Source organism: Triturus cristatus, chromosome 5_2, assembly GCF_964204655.1.
Source record: "Triturus cristatus chromosome 5_2, aTriCri1.1, whole genome shotgun sequence".
NCBI lineage: Eukaryota > Metazoa > Chordata > Amphibia > Caudata > Salamandridae > Triturus > Triturus cristatus.
Window position 1 is genome coordinate 1030879159 of NC_140588.1, and position 17565 is coordinate 1030896723.

A 17565-nucleotide genomic window follows, 5' to 3' on the forward strand; every position below is an offset into this window, starting at 1 on the left:
TTACCCTATTGTTGCACTCACTGGAGTGGGAATAGTAATTTTTACCCCTACACTATCCACACTTACCCTACTGTTGACCTAAAAGTAATATGCATTGTAATGGTATGCGTTGTAATGGAATGCGTTGTAAATGTTGTTTCTAAAAATGCGTTGTAATAGCACGCGATGTAAAATCATGAGTTGTAATGAATGTTGCGATGTAAAAACTGTGTTGTAAAGGCATGCGTTGTAAATGTTCGCGTTGTATCATCATACATTTGTGTGGTCATGTGGGTCGCAAGGGAAGTAGTAAAGATCGCCCTGTGATGAAAGCAGTCGGCAATAAATGTGGGGAAATTGGTCACTTCATGGTGTGTTGCAGGGATTGAAGGGTTGTTAAGAAAGCAGACAAGCGAAGTGCAACAGAAGTATGTGATGAGCTTGTTCTACAAATGTCTGAGGGGCCCATTAGGATGGCAAGTGGATCTCCTCCGCAGGGCCGGCGGTAGTCAATGCTGGCCAGGCGGGGGTGATCCGCCCGCCATCCACACTTCAAAGACCCCCCGCCATATTAGGATGGCTGGGGGGTCCGCGGCGGTAGGAAAGACCTTCTGCCACTTTTTCGCCGGTTGACTGTTCGACCAGGCAGAAAACATGCATACTATGGTGGTGGTGTCTGCAAGACACCGCCATCCATATTATGATCATAGCGGAAAGCAACCCGCCATGGAAAGGCATGCGGTCTTCGCTGTTGGAGGCCCATAGTGGGCCCCCAGGGTGTTGCCCGCATTGGCATGGACAAAGTGGCAGGCACCGCGCAGTGCCTGTTACCTTGTGCATGTCAATGCACAACGTGCATTCCCAGCATTGTGGCGGACGGTGCTGTGAGCTCCGCCCGCCACGGTGGCGGTGCATCCTAATTGCAGGTGCGGGACCGCCGCACCCCTGACGGATGGTACCACATTCCGTTACAGTCGGCCCGCCATCGTAATAGATCCCTGAGTGTGGTTTGGGTAGTCCTAAAGATGTGTAGAAAGTTGATGACATGGAAGCGGAAGTTATATTTGATTTGTGCTTTAGAATAGATATTATCTCTGATGAGGAGTTTAACAAACTGTGCAGCCAGAGAGTGAAGTTGCAGAGAGTTGCAGAGAGGGTACGGAGGATGACCATAAGAGCAAATGTTAATTTATGGGTAAAGTTGAATACAAGAGCAGATGCACTCTCTGTAAAATATATGTGTTGATAAAAGAGGATAACATTCTGGGATGGCGCGTGCAAAAATATTTGAGTGTCTATCTCAACCATAGCACCAATCGATACATTTTTGTACAGACTATCACTAGCAATGAGATAAATGACGTCTCCTAATAGAGATAATTCTCTGGAGTACTTAATGACAAGTTGGCTTGCCTCAAAAGGTATATAAACAAAATTAAATTGAAAGAAAAGGCAATTCCAGTGTCAGCCAAGGTAGAAAGACTACCTTTGAGTGTACATGATACTGTGAGAGGAGAATTAGAAAACCTGCACAATTTGGGGGTCAAAGAATCCTGCTGTGATGGCAGAATAGCTGGCACCTCTAGTGGTAGCTATGAAGTCTGATAGCAAAATGTACCTGTGTATTGATCTTGGAACCCTTAACATAGAGGTTATATGTTTCCCCTAGCTATTATAACAGAGATAGTTACAGTAGTAGCGGGAGCAAGGTTTTACTCAACTGTGGAGTTAACATCAGCTCATGTGCGACTGCACCCTGATTCACAAATTGCACCCTGATTCACAACACCTGATGGCATTCATTTCACATATGGGGCATACTAATTTAAACGAATGTCATTTGGTCTTGCATCAGCGGAATTGGTATTTCAGAGAGCTACGTCTTCGGTTTTCAAAGGTATCTCCAGGGTATTCTATTACCAAGATGATGTGTTGATATTTGGTGAAGCAGAAGCACAACTTGATGACAGGCTGAGACAGGTATTACATACATTCAAAGCTAAAATGTGCAGAATTAAATTATCTGGGACACAAGATTTCTTCCCTCAGGGAGCTATCTAAAGTATAGCTGGTCAACAGAATACTGTACGTAGTAGCCCCAAAAATGACTGAGTTTTACAGCAAATTAATTGGTAATTGTGTGAGTAGTACATTTCATGTGAGAAATGTACTAAAGAATAAGGTGAGTTTTAACTGGTATAAGGTTTGTGATTCTGAGTTTTAGGATGTTAAGAATCGTTTAGCTGCTGCTCCGAAATTGAAAGCATTCACCCCAGGAAAGAAAGTGATTGTAGAAACTGATGCCAGCTTGAAGGGATTAGGAGTGTACTGTTACAGGACTATCACGAAGGGGAAGTGACAATAGTGTTTGCCTCTAGGGCCTTGAGACAGGCACAAATAAGCTAGTCTGTAATTGTGAAAGAAGAATTTACTGTATACTGGTCACTTAAAAAATTTACAAGTTTCATTGGGGGAGCTGTTTTTAAAGTATGAACTGGTCACAGACCATTTAGGGAAGTGTTTACAAAAAAAGGGTCTGGGAACCATCTCAATTAGGATTAGAAGCTGAGTTGTAACTCTCCAGGAATATACATTTGATGGCAAGTATGTCCCGGCGGGTGAGGAATTATGCAGGTGACTGCCTGTCGCGATTAGTCAATGGCACAGGTGGGTAAACTCAAACTAGTGAAGATACTAGAGAGGATGTTGACTTACCAATGGAAAATCTGTGTTCAATCACTAATGGAGTTATTGAAGAAAGAGACTGGATACAAGAGTAAAAAGCTGATCCAGTTTTCAGTAAGGTTAAAAACAATGCTTGTAGAAGGATGGCAGAGTAGAGGTAGGGACTATAAACAGTTGAGACTATTAGGTGGTCAGAGCGGAATTGTCAGAGGTGGATGGGTGTCTGTTTAGAGGCACAAGGTTGATACCTCCTGAAACACAAGAAAACTAATGGACCTAGCCCATGAGTGTCACTTAGGAATTACAAAAATTGAAAAAGGATCAGGTTGTATTTTTCGGTGGTCAGGGGTGGATGTAATGATAGAAAGGGTGATTAGGGATTGTAAACCCTGCTCTAACAGTGATGAGGTGTTGAAGTCATGTATCCCTCCTATGCATTGTCGATCTCTACCTGCAGGACAGTGTATTGATGTGGCTCTGGACATAATTGGTCTCTTAACTAGAGAAAGAAGTTCACTGTACATTTTAGTGTTTGTTGACTTGTTTTCAGGATTGCCTGAAATTAAACTAGTCTCAGGCAGCAGCTCTAGTGTTCTTATTACATTTTTTTTTAGGTTTTTATACAAGAAGGTCTTCCTAATACCCTGTTCACAGACAATGGGGTGAATGTTGCTCAAAGGAAATTAAAGAGTTCGTGGAACTTGATGATATTACCCATAAACTTTATGCACTTTATTCCTCAGAAACAAATGAAATGGTAGAAAGATTTAATAAAACACTTAAGGAAGGGAATTAAAGGGCAAAGACCAATGGGTTAGGCTGGAAGGAAGAGGTAATGAGGTGACTAGAAGCCTACCACCTTACTCCTCATCAACATACGAGTATGACTCCATTTGAACTACTCAAAGGCAGGAAGCCCATTTCCAGATACGTGCAAGGGGCAATAAAAGTGCATGAAAGGTTGGGTAAAAATTTATGTCAATCAACCGAGGCTTCAGAAGTTAGAAATAGAAACTGCCCACAAAGAATGATAATAATTAACTCATAATATCAAGGTAATACACATAGAGTGTAAATTGGTTATTTTCGGAATGCCATCAAGACACATGAAGGTAGGATTTGGAATTTTGGACGAGTGGTTGTGAGAAAGTCATCCTTTTTCCCCAGATCAACCCATTTTTTGATTGATACTGGTGGTTACCTACTCTGATTGTGCCCTGGGCCCTGATAACCAGGCCCAGGGCCACTGTCCTGCTTAAAAGGTATATGGTACCAAGGTGTAATTACAATTGATATGACAACCTACCTGTAGGCGACTAGTATATGGTAGGGCCTGTAGGTAGCAGATATATGCACTTCTGTGTTGCCTGCTGTCATTTTAAAAGCCAGCCCTGGGAGGAGCCTAGCGCGCAACCAAGATGGCCGCGTAGGCTTACAGCTCTCGAGGGCCTCCGCAACCTCCCACGTCTATCCTGACCTAATCCTGATTTATTTGACGGGCTTTTGCTGATGAACTTGCGCTGAGGTGCCACCCGTTTTCCGGGTTCGGATCAGACGCCGGGAACCGGAATGGTTGCGCCCCGAAGTTTGCGGCCTGCTCTTGCCTTGGTCCCGATCTCGAGTTGGTGAGGTGCCCGGGTACGAAGTGAACAACAGCGGCATGCTGGGCTCGACCTGCCACGTACCCCGCACTTTCACTTTCGTTTTCAAGCCTGTGTTCTGATATCGGCTGAGAGACTTTGGTGCTTCAGAGGGGCGCGGATGGCGGAGTGCCTGGCCTGACTCTCGGACTATACTTGGGCTTCCTGTCTGTAACGGCTGTGTTCAATTGCAGTAGCTACCTGGTTTTTGTTCCTGGTGCTGGCGGGTGCCAACTTTGGTGGCCTCCGGACGATGGCGGCTAGACTAGACGGAGACAAATCGAAACCGGAGACAAATCGAAACCCAAGTCAACTCGGAGGGGAGCCTATACTCAGGTCAATAACATGGATCGTTATGCGCAGACAAAGGGATCCCCTAGTGGCTCGCATAAATCGCCTGAGAGGTCCAAAGAGGTCTCGGGCCCTTCGTCAGAATTGACCTTGCTGGACGTTATGGGCGCCATTGAGGAGATGAAGGCTGCTGTGGGTCAGCAGTTTGATACCCTGGCTCATAAATTGGACGCGGTCCCGATCGATGTGAATTTGGTCAGGGCAGACCTATCCAAAACCAACGAGCGGGTTGACTTTTTGGCTCAAGCTGCGTCGAGCCTAACTGTGGACGTGGCTGCCCTGCAGACGGAGGTCCGTAGGTTGCGGCTAGCCAGTGACCAGACAGACCGTCGACTTGAGGACTCCGAGGGCAGGGCTAGACGCAACAATGTTCGTATCATCGGAGTGCCGGAAAGATCGGAGGACTCTGCTACCGACCTTTTTGTGGAGGATCTGGTGATCAATCGTCTCGCGCCCAAGGGACTGAGCAAGTTCTTCGCGGTGGAGCGGGCCCACAGGATTCCGGGTGGTGCGCCCAAAGTGGGTGCTCCCCCGCGGCCTATAATCGCCCGGCTCTTTAACTTTCGGGATAGGGATGCTATCCTTCAGGCGTCGAGGGTGGCCGGGCCGCTGAAGTTTGAGAACTCTAATATCAGTTTCTACCCGGACTTCACGCAAGCGGTCCAAAAACAACGACTGGGATTTTTGAGCATCAAACGGCGCTTGAGGGACATGGAGCTGAAATATGCGATGTTATTCCCGGCCAGGCTGCGGGTTGAGTTCCGGAGTCGCTCACACTTCTTCGACCGGCCGGAGGCGGTTGGAGACTGGTTGGATGCCCTGCCTCGGGGACAGGATCGGGACGGCCAGATGGCGGAGAGCGGAGAGGGTTTGGTGCAGCAGGACTAGAACTTGGTTCCTGGGGATGGACTGGACTGGTGACGTTTGGTACCTTGGCTCAACTGGACTCTAGTTTGGGATACTATGCCCTTCAAATGCTTGGAGGTGGTGGGGAGCTTATTGGGGCCTTTTCCTCCTTCTGGGGTTCTTTTTGTGGTGTACGTTAGGGCGACAGGCACACTGCGAGTTGGGGGGGCTGTCTGGGCTCATGCAGGGGTGCAGGGAGGGGGGAGTTGTGGTTTGGGGATTGTGGGGGAGGGGGGGTGTTGGGGACTGTTTGTTTGTTTCGCAAGGCAATGTGAAGTTCTCTGCTGACTTGTCCGGGTTGTGCTTTCCGGGATGTGGGTATCATGCACGGGAGTGTGGTGGGGGGTAGGGGATTGAGAATCCTTTCGTGGAATGTGAATGGATTGGGGGACAGGATCAAGCGCGGGGTGGTGTTGCAGTTTCTGAAACGGATTTCGCCCGACATTGTTTTCCTGCAGGAGACACATTTGATTGGGAACTCCTTCCATGCCCTGAATAGGAGGGGCTATCGCCTTGCCGCTCACTCTGGTTTCACTTCTGGCTCAAGGGGAGTGGGTATTTTGGTTCGTACCTCTCTCCCATTGGAGGTGGATGAGGTGCTTCACGATGATAGGGGGCGCTATGTGGCACTGGTGGGGCGATGGGAGGGTAGGATTGTTTCGCTTGTTGCTGTTTATGTGCCCCCGGGGTTACAGACGGCTACGTTTGCTGATTTTGGGCGTCTGGTCCTGGGACTCCCTGGGGGGGTTCTGGTGTTGGGGGGTGACTTTAACGCTGTTGTATCCGGGTTGGAGGACCGTCGCCCCCCCAGGGATCTCCCTAGGGCTCAGGCCTGGTTGGGTGGCTTTCTGGACACTTTGGGACTTGTAGATTGCTGGCGATTGATGCACCCGGGACAGGCGCAATACACCTTTCACTCGGGGGCCCATGGGAGTCTCTCGAGACTTGATTACATGCTCATGCCGGCGATCCAAGCTGGGATGATTGGGGAGGTGCGTCATTTGGCCCGAGGTATTTCTGACCATTCCCCTATATGGTTGCAACTGAAGGTTGTCCCTGGGGTGGAGGGGAGGGTGGCGCCCATTAACCCCTGGTATTTGCGCAACCCTAAGATCCGCGCGGAACTGGTCAAGTCCACAGATCACTACTTCAATGATAATGTGGGGTCGGTGTCGTCGGCTGTCTCCCTATGGGAGGGTTACAAAGTGGTGATCAGGGGGCAGGCCTTGTCACTTATTTCTCATGCTAAGAGGTGCGGGAGAGCAGAGGTGGTTCGCCTGGAAACTGAAATAGTTGAACTGGAGGAGGACTTGGAGCGGGGTGTCACTGACGAGAAACTGCACGTTCTCAGCCTCAAACAATCAGATTATAGAGCGCTAGTCACGGATGCCGCTAAAGAGATGAGTAGAGAGCAGCAAGGACGACTGTATGATGTGGGGGATAAGGCCGGAAAGTTGATTGCTTGGTTGGATAAGAAGGAGAGAGCGAGCAGGGTGGTGCCCGTTGTGGAGAGAATGGATGGAGTGCGTGTGACTGACCCTGTGGGGATTGTTGACTGCTTCGCGGATTATTTCCGCGGGGTATACTCTCCGGCCTCTGTGCGTTCGGAGGAGGATTCTCATCTGTTGCTTAGAAACATTGCATTGCCAACCCTATCGGAGGCTGATGCAATCCTGATGGAGGCGAAGTTGTCGTCTGATGAGATCGCCTTGGCCACTCGCTCGATTGCGTCTGGTAAGGCTGTGGGTCCTAATGGTCTTCCCATTGAACTCTATAAGTTGCGTCCCGATAAGATAGCGCCGTATCTTCGGGACATGTTTTTCGCGGCACGTGCGGCGGGCTTCCTCCCCCCTGACCAACGTCTCGCCACCATAGTTGTGATACCTAAAGACGGGAAGCCGCGAGATCGCTGCGCCTCTTATAGGCCCATTTCGCTGTTGAATGCAGAACCCAAAATTCTGGCTAAGGTACTGGCTAATCGGCTGGTCCGGGTCGTGGGCGACTTGATTCATCAGGATCAGTCCGGTTTTATACCCCATCGGAATACCGCCCTGAATTTGAGGCGGTTGCACGGCGTGCTTGGTAGAGCGGAGTACATACGCGAGCCGGCCATCTTGGCATCTTTAGATGCTACTATGGTGTTCGACACTCTGGAGTGGCCGTATATTTGGGCCGTGTTGGCGAAATTCGGGTTCGGCCCTGAGTTTATTGGTTGGGTAAAGTTACTATATGCTGACCCACTGGCTCAGGTTGTGGTGAATGGTAGGGTGTCGGCTCCCCTCGCACTGGGGAGAGGTACGCGGCAGGGTTGTCCGTTATCACCTCTTCTTTTTGCACTTTCCTTGGAGCCTCTCGCCGCCTGGTTGCGTTGGGAGCCGTCTCTGCGGGGCATTAGATGGACGCCGGAGTTTGAGGACCGTGTCTCCCTTTACGCGGATGACATCCTTCTGTATCTTACCTCTCCCCGACAGTCGCTAATTGTGTTGGTGGATGTATTGAATTCTTTTGGTTGCAACTCTGGCCTGGTCATCAACTGGGCCAAGTCATGTGTTTACGTCCTCTCGGGTGAGGCCCCCCTTCTGCCGCGGGATTGCCCTATCCAGATTGCTACATTGGGGTTCAAATATTTGGGAATCTTTATCTCTCTGGATCCTGCGGTCCGCTACGAGCGGAACCTTCTCCCTCCCCTCCAGCGATTGAAGGCCGACGTCGCGAGGTGGCGACGACTTCCGCTCTCACCGCTCGGACGGGCGGCATTGTTTAAAATGATATCGCTACCTCGCTTCTTGTACGCTTTGCAAAATACTCTAGATGTTGTGCCGGCCCGTTATTTCCGTGAGGTGGAGGGTCTTCAGCGCCAACTGTTTTGGGACGGGCGGCCGCGGATCGCGCTCGCCAAGTTGACGCTCCCTTGGTATGACGGGGGGGTCGCCCTCCCCGATATTAAAAGATACTATTGGGCGTCTCAATTGGCGGCGGTGAACCACGGGATTTACGGTCCCGCCTTGAATCCGGCCTTCGAGATGGATAAATTACTACTCCCGGGTGGGGATTATAATAGGGCGCTGTATTCGGTGACCCCGAATGCACGGTTGACAGGACCCACGCAGGTTGCTGTACGTGTGTGGCATGCGGCGAGTGCTGCGATGGGGTGGAGGGGTCGCTTGACTCGGGCGACGCCGTTGTATGCCTCCGAGCGGCTGGGTTGTTTGTGGAGCACGAAAGGCTTTGAGAAATGGGATATGATTGGTATATGTAAGGTGGGTGACCTTTGGGCGAAGGGGTCTTTTAAAACGTTTGAAATGCTTAAAACTGAATACAAATTAAATGATAGAGAGTACTTCCGGTATGCACAAGAATACCATGCGCTGTGCTCGGTCTTTCCGGATGCTGCTGCTACCCCCGAACATTCCCCGCTGGAGGATAGAGTGTTGGACGGCTATGTGCCCGACAGCACTATTTCTCTGATCTACAAAAAACGTATTAATGATCGCGCGGACTTGCTAACCCGTCTGCGGGAGGCATGGACGGGCGACGGCTTGGAACTGGACGATGAGGACTGGGTAGCGGCGGTGGCCTCCCCGAAAGAGGTGGCGATCCTGGCCCGCTTACGATTCGTACAGCTGAAGATCCTCCACAGAGTGTATGTCACGGGGCCCGGTTTGCTACGTATGGGTTACTCGATGGATGGAATGTGTAAGCGTGGATGTGGCCTGTCGGGTACCTTTCTTCATATCCTATGGGAATGTTTGGAGGTTGTGCGATTTTGGAATGGTATCCACGCTGTTGTGGAGGAGGTCACGCACGTTGCTCTGTTGCCTGAGGCTAGGAGGTGTTTGTTGAATGTCTGGGAACCGAATGACTATAATGTGGCACAGACGCAGTGGGTGACCTTGGGGTACATGGTGGCTAAGCGTAACATTGCACAGCTGTGGGGTTCCCCGAGGCCGCCCACGGTCGCGGTATGGAAGGAGAACATGGACTGGTGTATGTTTAGGGAAAAGACGGTGTATGTGGCGAGAGGCAAGCCTGGGAAATGGACTAAGGTATGGGGCCCTTGGAACTCATATCGTGGGCATATCTGCACCCCGCCTCTGCCGTTAGAGGTCGATGTTGCTTTGTCCCCCTAGCCACGCATTCTGCGGGATTGTGTGAGGTGTGTTCCATGCTTTGTTTTCCCGCTGCCCCCCGCTTCCACTTCCTGTCAAGAACTGCTTTTGACACTGTCCGTTGTCCCCCGTCCTGGGAAGCGCACGCTGCCATTTTGGACTCTCATTGCCTTGAGTGTGTTTTGTATTTAATTAAAAATGAAACTGTTTCTGATTGCTCTTGGCCTATGGCCACGGCCTGTTGCATCTACCTACGGACTGCCGGGAGCCTCACCTCTGGTTCATTTGACTGGGTGGCGTTGCATTGCGGGCCCTCGGGCTCTGTAGCGGCCGGCCTTGGTGGTTGAAGGCCCTTGTATGTATCTTATTGTATAATAAAGGTTTCTATAAAAATAAAAAATAAAATAATAAAAAAAGCCAGCCCTGCTTTGCAAGCTGTTTTTAAAACATAACTATGTCCAAATTCGACTTTGGAATTCAAGGTTCTTTCAAAGTTTTAAACTACCTTATGTTTTATATATGTCCCCTCTAGGGTCTACCCTAGGTGTCTCAGGGTAGGGTGCTATGTTAAAATAGGCAGGGACATTACAAAATATGTTTTATAAGCCCTGGTGAGGGACAAACTGGCAATTTCGTTTTTCCCCATTTTAGTTCACTAGGTCCATAGGCTAACATGGGAAGGGTTTGTTAAACTTTAATAAAGTCCAACTATTGAAAGGAGTGAGCTAAATAATAATTCAAAGTGTCTAAATAGTAGTTAGAATAAATTCAACAACTTGCCAAGGTTAAATTTTCTACAACTATGACAGAAAAAGAGTTAATGAACTTGCTTTTCTGATGTGCTGAATCCAGTTCCAGAGCACCCTCTCCTGATTGGCCAGCCTTTGACAGGCTGAGCCAAACTGCTCTGATGAGGTGTAAAGTGGCCTGAAAGGGAATAAAGAGACATTTGGTGGGAAGAGAACTGCAAGCTGCAGAGAAAAAAAGGCAGGAATGGGGCTGGATAGCCAAGCTGGTCTTCAAAGAGGGAAAGGAACTTAGGACAGGACCCAGTCCCACTCCCACTACCTGTACCCCCAGTCAAATGGAAGCCCCTGTAATTGAATTAGCAGAGGGGCTGGAAGAGGAGTGTTAGGGAAAGTTATCCACACCTGTTGGTCGGTTTAGCCAGACTTGAAGCTTGGGAACAGATTTTCTCCAATTTTGTTTTTAAGGAACAGTGATTTCTGGGACAAGAATATGCCACACATTATTGAGGGTGGTACCATGCACCCCATTGGGTAGGGGTGCCCCCTGCTTGCCAGCCCAGAATCCTGGATCAATATGGGCGACCTTCCCAGTACCTCAGATCACAGCCAGGAAAAATAAGATGAAGAAGAGCTGCCCTGCTGAACCCCTCGGTACAAAAGGGGGTGGTGATGGACGGAGCATCAGAACCAATCAAACACTCACACCCAGTCAACAGATCTGGGTTTGATCCATCACCGTTCTTTAGCCCACTCTGCCACCCCAGTTCAGACATGGCCATATGCAAATCAGTCTGACCCTGTGCCTCATGGGAACAGTCCAGCCCGAACTGCCAAGCCATGCCTTCCCTGGACCGGAAACAAGCTTCCTAGGACCGGTTTCTGGCATTTCAGCCGTCTTCAGCCAGGCTTGCTTGAATCCAGTGGCAAAGTGAGCAAGGGACTCACGTCTGAGCATACCCTGCCAACTTATGGCGAACAAAGCGGTACAAAAGGGGGTGGTGATGGACGGAGCATCAGAACCAATCAAACACTCACACCCAGTCAACAGATCTGGGTTTGATCCATCACCGTTCTTTAGCCCACTCTGCCACCCCAGTTCAGACATGGCCATATGCAAATCAGTCTGACCCTGTGCCTCATGGGAACAGTCCAGCCCGAACTGCCAAGCCATGCCTTCCCTGGACCGGAAACAAGCTTCCTAGGACCGGTTTCTGGCATTTCAGCCGTCTTCAGCCAGGCTTGCTTGAATCCAGTGGCAAAGTGAGCAAGGGACTCACGTCTGAGCATACCCTGCCAACTTATGGCGAACAAAGCGGTACAAAAGGGGGTGGTGATGGACGGAGCATCAGAACCAATCAAACACTCACACCCAGTCAACAGATCTGGGTTTGATCCATCACCGTTCTTTAGCCCACTCTGCCACCCCAGTTCAGACATGGCCATATGCAAATCAGTCTGACCCTGTGCCTCATGGGAACAGTCCAGCCCGAACTGCCAAGCCATGCCTTCCCTGGACCGGAAACAAGCTTCCTAGGACCGGTTTCTGGCATTTCAGCCGTCTTCAGCCAGGCTTGCTTGAATCCAGTGGCAAAGTGAGCAAGGGACTCACGTCTGAGCATACCCTGCCAACTTATGGCGAACAAGGCGGTACAAAAGGGGGTGGTGATGGACGGAGCATCAGAACCAATCAAACACTCACACCCAGTCAACAGATCTGGGTTTGATCCATCACCGTTCTTTAGCCCACTCTGCCACCCCAGTTCAGACATGGCCATATGCAAATCAGTCTGACCCTGTGCCTCATGGGAACAGTCCAGCCCGAACTGCCAAGCCATGCCTTCCCTGGACCGGAAACAAGCTTCCTAGGACCGGTTTCTGGCATTTCAGCCGTCTTCAGCCAGGCTTGCTTGAATCCAGTGGCAAAGTGAGCAAGGGACTCACGTCTGAGCATACCCTGCCAACTTATGGCGAACAAAGCGGTACAAAAGGGGGTGGTGATGGACGGAGCATCAGAACCAATCAAACACTCACACCCAGTCAACAGATCTGGGTTTGATCCATCACCGTTCTTTAGCCCACTCTGCCACCCCAGTTCAGACATGGCCATATGCAAATCAGTCTGACCCTGTGCCTCATGGGAACAGTCCAGCCCGAACTGCCAAGCCATGCCTTCCCTGGACCGGAAACAAGCTTCCTAGGACCGGTTTCTGGCATTTCAGCCGTCTTCAGCCAGGCTTGCTTGAATCCAGTGGCAAAGGGAGCAAGGGACTCACGTCTGAGCATACCCTGCCAACTTATGGCGAACAAAGCGGTACAAAAGGGGGTGGTGATGGACGGAGCATCAGAACCAATCAAACACTCACACCCAGTCAACAGATCTGGGTTTGATCCATCACCGTTCTTTAGCCCACTCTGCCACCCGAGTTCAGACATGGCCATATGCAAATCAGTCTGACCCTGTGCCTCATGGGAACAGTCCAGCCCGAACTGCCAAGCCATGCCTTCCCTGGACCGGAAACAAGCTTCCTAGGACCGGTTTCTGGCATTTCAGCCGTCTTCAGCCAGGCTTGCTTGAATCCAGTGGCAAAGTGAGCAAGGGACTTACGTCTGAGCATACCCTGCCAACTTATGGCGAACAAAGCGGTACAAAAGGGGGTGGTGATGGACGGAGCATCAGAACCAATCAAACACTCACACCCAGTCAACAGATCTGGGTTTGTTCCATCACCGTTCTTTAGCCCACTCTGCCACCCCAGTTCAGACATGGCCATATGCAAATCAGTCTGACCCTGTGCCTCATGGGAACAGTCCAGCCCGAACTGCCAAGCCATGCCTTCCCTGGACCGGAAACAAGCTTCCTAGGACCGGTTTCTGGCATTTCAGCCGTCTTCAGCCAGGCTTGCTTGAATCCAGTGGCAAAGTGAGCAAGGGACTCACGTCTGAGCATACCCTGCCAACTTATGGCGAACAAAGCGGTACAAAAGGGGGTGGTGATGGACGGAGCATCAGAACCAATCAAACACTCACACCCAGTCAACAGATCTGGGTTTGATACATCACCGTTCTTTACCCACTCTGCCACCCCAGTTCAGACATGGCCATATGCAAATCAGTCTGACCCTGTGACTCATGGGAACAGTCCAGCCCGAACTGCCAAGCCATGCCTTCCCTGGACCGGAAACAAGCTTCCTAGGACCGGTTTCTGGCATTTCAGCCGTCTTCAGCCAGGCTTGCTTGAATCCAGTGGCAAAGTGAGCAAGGGACTCACGTCTGAGCATACCCTGCCAACTTATGGCGAACAAAGCGGTACAAAAAGGGGTGGTGATGGACGGAGCATCAGAACCAATCAAACACTCACACCCAGTCAACAGATCTGGGTTTGATCCATCACCGTTCTTTAGCCCACTCTGCCACCCCAGTTCAGACATGGCCATATGCAAATCAGTCTGACCCTGTGCCTCATGGGAACAGTCCAGCCCGAACTGCCAAGCCATGCCTTCCCTGGACCGGAAACAAGCTTCCTAGGACCGGTTTCTGGCATTTCAGCCGTCTTCAGCCAGGCTTGCTTGAATCCAGTGGCAAAGTGAGCAAGGGACTCACGTCTGAGCATACCCTGCCAACTTATGGCGAACAAAGCGGTACAAAAGGGGGTGGTGATGGACGGAGCATCAGAACCAATCAAACACTCACACCCAGTCAACAGATCTGGGTTTGATCCATCACCGTTCTTTAGCCCACTCTGCCACCCCAGTTCAGACATGGCCATATGCAAATCAGTCTGACCCTGTGCCTCATGGGAACAGTCCAGCCCGAACTGCCAAGCCATGCCTTCCCTGGACCGGAAACAAGCTTCCTAGGACCGGTTTCTGGCATTTCAGCCGTCTTCAGCCAGGCTTGCTTGAATCCAGTGGCAAAGTGAGCAAGGGACTCACGTCTGAGCATACCCTGCCAACTTATGGCGAACAAAGCGGTACAAAAGGGGGTGGTGATGGACGGAGCATCAGAACCAATCAAACACTCACACCCAGTCAACAGATCTGGGTTTGATCCATCACCGTTCTTTAGCCCACTCTGCCACCCCAGTTCAGACATGGCCATATGCAAATCAGTCTGACCCTGTGCCTCATGGGAACAGTCCAGCCCGAACTGCCAAGCCATGCCTTCCCTGGACCGGAAAAAAGCTTCCTAGGACCGGTTTCTGGCATTTCAGCCGTCTTCAGCCAGGCTTGCTTGAATCCAGTGGCAAAGTGAGCAAGGGACTCACGTCTGAGCATACCCTGCCAACTTATGGCGAACAAAGCGGTACAAAAGGGGTGGTGATGGACGGAGCATCAGAACCAATCAAACACTCACACCCAGTCAACAGATCTGGGTTTGATCCATCACCGTTCTTTAGCCCACTCTGCCACCCCAGTTCAGACATGGCCATATGCAAATCAGTCTGACCCTGTGCCTCATGGGAACAGTCCAGCCCGAACTGCCAAGCCATGCCTTCCCTGGACCGGAAACAAGCTTCCTAGGACCGGTTTCTGGCATTTCAGCCGTCTTCAGCCAGGCTTGCTTGAATCCAGTGGCAAAGTGAGCAAGGGACTCACGTCTGAGCATACCCTGCCAACTTATGGCGAACAAAGCGGTAAATGTAAATGTAAATGTAAATGTTGTAGACTTGTAAAGCGCACAGCTGCCCCAGCAACGGGGCGTCCCAGCGCTGTAGACCGCTGGGGAACCCGTCCTGGCTAGCCCTGTGAGATGGTCCCTTTCTGGGTATCTCCAAGGTGAAACCAGGCATCCCCGGCGTCTGTGGGGGGCCGTTGTAGAGATGAGGCAAGCTTAATGCCCAGAGTTGCCGAGTGTGTTCCTGGTTAGAGTAGGTACCGAGGCGAGAATTATCGAGTCCGTTTTGACCCTGGTCCACGACCCTGCCGCGTCGGGAATTGAACCCTGGTCCCTGGCCGATTCTCTGCTTACGGGTCTGCCGCCTCTAACCAGTGAGCCACACCTCTCCAAAAGGGGGTGGGAAAAGGGGGAACAGTCCAGCCCGAACTGCCAAGCCATGCCTTCCCTGGACCGGAAACAAGCTTCCTAGGACCGGTTTCTGGCATTTCAGCCGTCTTCAGCCAGGCTTGCTTGAATCCAGTGGCAAAGTAAGCAAGGGACTCACGTCTGCTGAACCCCTGACCTCTACCAAGAAGACAGCAATCTGAAGGACTGCACCTGTATCACCATTTTAGCTAGAAAAAAAGAAGGACTTTGCCGGACTCAACAACAGGTTCCCCTGCATCATTTCTACCAAGAAGAACTCAGCTGGACAGCGTTCAGTGGACTTTTGAGGATTTAGCCAGTTGCATTGTGGGTCTTGTAGCCGCAACATCCCAAGGAGCATCTGGGATCTTGGATTGGTGTTGTGGACCCTCCAAGAACCCAAAAGGACCTTCTGGAAGAAGATCCAGAAGTTTGGAATCATTTGGAGAATGTTTGCAAAAAAGCTCCAGACGTTGACCGATCCATCGTCGAGAGTCAAGCCACTGACGTATAAAGAAACGCGTCTGACAGTGGAACCCTCTACTCGACAGCACCTGAACTGCTATCCCTCTGTTATTCTAACCCCTCTATACTTGCTGGGGTCCGTGTGCACACTAGATCGCACCCACTGTCACAGTGCAAGTCCCACTAGGGACCTAACAATTTAAAATATAAGCGCAGGTGCACCACATATCAATATTGAGGAAGAACAATTATAAAGTATATTTCCAACACAGATGTTCTTCCAAAGTTTCTTTTTATTCCAAAATCAGTAACTTTAAAACAAGGTCATGAGCATCACTGTTCATAAAGGCACAGCCGACGCGTTTCATCCTTGAAGCGGACTTCTTCAGGGCTGTTAAGTTCAAACAGATAAATATACATATAAATACATAAAACTAAACATATATATAACACATTACATACTGTACAAACATTTAGACACATTTAAGAAAGAAAGCTATTCTTTCTAGCCAGAATTCTACATTGATAAAACATTTATACAAAACAATCCAAAGTGGATAAACATCACAGACAGACCAACATTAGTATACTTAATAGCATTGACAATATTCTTATAAAGTGTTCTTGTCAATATAATACTTCAAAGAGTGTAACAAAAATGAACAATCCCCACAAACTCATACAGACTATGAATTAATAAGCAAATAACTAAGGATACCAAGAAATAGAGAAAAGCAACAAAAGAGCAGGATAATTCAGAAAATAATACAAGCAAAGAAGGTCAAAGGCCAATAGTCTAGAAGTCTTGCCAATGAAGGGATGCAAGTAAGGATTGTAAGAAACATATATGCCAATGATAGGCATGTTGGCACCAAGTTGTGCAATATAGTCTAAATGATCACAAAGAGATACCCACCGCTGAATATATTGAATGAATCAATCTCATCAAGAAAATAACCAGTAGATAGCCAGGTCCGTAGTCCATAAGTCCTTCCCCATTTATAGTGGGGTTATCTAGAATATCAACAGGAATATGTATTCATATAGATTATGCACCTAGCGCAAGGTGTCAGCCAATAACTATCATAAGCAAAGAGGAGAGAGACCTGCCCACGGCCAATGATCATACTTACTCCATATCAAAATTACACACTAAAGGGCATATTATCAAGACAGGCGATAAAATTATCGCCGCTTTAGTGGCAGAAAACTGCCGCTAAAACGGCGATAATGGGCTTGATAATATGCTCTATGGAATTCCAATTGAAGCTCAGGTTAGATGTCCTTCACATCTAACATGGGCTTCAATTGGAATTCCATAGAGCATATTATCAAGCCCATTATCGCCATTTTAGCGGCAGTTTTCTGCCGCTAAAGCGGCGATAATTTTATCGCCTGTCTTGATAATATGCCCCCAACTTCCTCTGGGTGGTAGGGAAGCAAGAAGATATTGATTTGTAAAAATTTGAATTGGTCCAATAAAATTAATGGTTGACTGCAAAGGTGTATATAAAGGCTCTCATCAAGAAAGGTCCATATTATAATCTGAAAACAATGAAGTGAAGAAATCAATAACTAAGTCCCCATATGGCTAACATCCCAATCATACTCAGTAAATATTGTCCGAAACGCGTTGGCTGTGCCGTTATGAACAGTGAT